Below are 2,419 nucleotides of genomic sequence, written 5' to 3' on the forward strand. Positions count from 1 at the left end.
GAACACTTTCAGACACTCCTCCTAAACCCTGTTTGAAGGGATATTTTGCAATATCAGTCTTTAATCCACTAAATCCACTCAAGGAAGTTCTTCCAAGGAATTTCTCAAAGAATTATACAAAAATTTATAATGAAAAAAATGAGGATGAATTCATGAATGTTTATTGCAACATTATTTGTAAAAAAAAAATAATAATAATTGGAAACTGCTCTGGTATCCATCAGAAAATGGTTAAATAAACTATATCACACTCACACAATCTACAAAATTGAATAATATACAGATGTTTTAAAAATGACATAGAGAGACACCTGGGTAGCTCAATTAGTTAAGTGTCTGCCTTTGGCTCAGGTCATGATCCCAGGGTCCTGAGATTGAGTCCCACATCAAGCTCTCTTCTCAGTGGGGACCATGCTTCTCCCTCTCGCTCTGCTGCTCCCCCTGCTTGTACTCTCTCTCTCTGTGTGTGTCAAATAAATAAATATTTTTTTAAATAAAATACATCTATAGGTACTGACCTTGCTATATTTTTAAGTAGAAAAAGCAAGTTTCAGAATCCTGCATATAGGGCGCCTGGGTGGCTCAGTGGGTTAAGCCGCTGCCTTCGGCTCAGGTCATGATCTCAGGGTCCTGGGATCGAGTCCCACATCGGGCTCTCTGCTCAGCAGGGAGCCTGCTTCCCTCTCTCTCTCTGCCTGCCTCTCTGTCTACTTGTGATTTCTGGCAAATAAATAAATAAAATCTTTAAAAAAAAAAAAAGAATCCTGCATATATTGTGATCCAATTAGGTAAGGGAAATGCATATAGCATATTTATATACATAATTGTGTAGAGCCAGGACTAAAGAAATGAATACCTAATTGCTGACGTGTGAAAGTAAGAGCAAGACTAAGAAGAGTTAGCAGAGTGGTTAAGAGCATAGACTCTGGGGTCAGAGAGTTTAGTGACTTTGCTACTTATTAGCTATGTGACCTTGGCAAGTTTCTTAACCTCTCTGTGCCTCAGTTTCTTTCTCTACAAAATGGTGGTGTTATCATTGCTTAGCTATAAGACTATTTGTGAGGATTAAATGAGGCAATGTATGTAAAACATTCCAAATAAAGCCTGGCATACAGTATACGCTTATTGTGTAAACGTTTGCCATTTTTAAAGGTCTAATTTATTTATTTGAGAGAGAGAGAGTGGGGGGGGCAGAGGGAGAGGGAGAAAGACAATCTCAAGCTGACTCCAAGCAGAGCACCAAGTCCAACCTGGGGCTCAATCTCACGACACCGAGAAGATGACCTGAGCCAATATCAAGAATCAGAAGCTTAACCAACTAGCCACCCAGACACCCTAAGAGTTTGCTATTATTATATTCCTTAAATATTTTGGAGTGAGAATGCATTCATGGATTTCATATGTAGAAAAAAAAGAAACTAAAGGAGAAACTAAAATGAGAATGGGACAGAAATGTTTCTAAAGGAAGAAGAAAAAAGGAAAAAATTATATCATCTACACTGTAATTTTAAGTACAGCACAACACAATAAAACACTGAATTTGTAATCAGTCATATCTTAAATTGTGCCTATGGTACAAAGAAAAGCTTGGCCACAATATTTTGCAGCTCTCTTAAAAGATGAACAGTCCAGGGGTATGTGGGTGGCTCAGTTGATTAAGCATCTAACTTCAGCTCGGGTCATGTAATGAGGGTCCTGATCACCTGATCAGATCTTGATCACCTCATCACTGGGCTCCCTGATCAGTGGGGAGTCTGCTTCTGCCTCTCCCCTCCACTGATGCTCTCTCTCTCTCAAATAAATAAATAAATAAATAAAATCTTAAAAAAAAAAAAAAGATAAGCAGTCTATTTCTCTGGTCCCGATTTTCTTTGAAAGATAGAACACAGCACAAGTGACATTGTATGTGTTCTGAAACCTAGGCTTTTCCAGGCCTTGTTGCTTCTATCTTTGCTGTCATCGTGGAAGGTTGCCCTGACACCAGCATATCAGGCCACTAGTGTAGCCTACCACACCTACTGGATTTTCCTACTACACCTACTACATTCTCCTACTGGAGAATGAGAGACCGTGTGGAAAAGAGCAAACATCTGAAGCACCCAGATGACACCCAGCACCTATTGCCAGATGCATGAGTGGGGCCACTTCCTACCTTTCAGCCTAGATAACCTTCCAGCTGAATGAAGCTGCATGAATGTGTCAAGGAAAAACCAGCATAGAAAATGTGTAGTTAATCCATAGAATCATGAGAAAAAATAAACTCTAAACTGCTGCTGTTTTAAGCAACTAATTTTTTTAAATTAATTTATTTATTTTCAGCATAAGAGTATTCATTATTTTTTCACCACACCCAGTGTCCCATGCAATCCGTGCCCTCTATAATACCCACCACCTGGTTCCCCCAACCTCCCACCCCCCT

Source organism: Mustela nigripes, chromosome X (assembly GCF_022355385.1).
Source record: "Mustela nigripes isolate SB6536 chromosome X, MUSNIG.SB6536, whole genome shotgun sequence".
Taxonomy (NCBI): Eukaryota; Metazoa; Chordata; class Mammalia; order Carnivora; family Mustelidae; genus Mustela; species Mustela nigripes.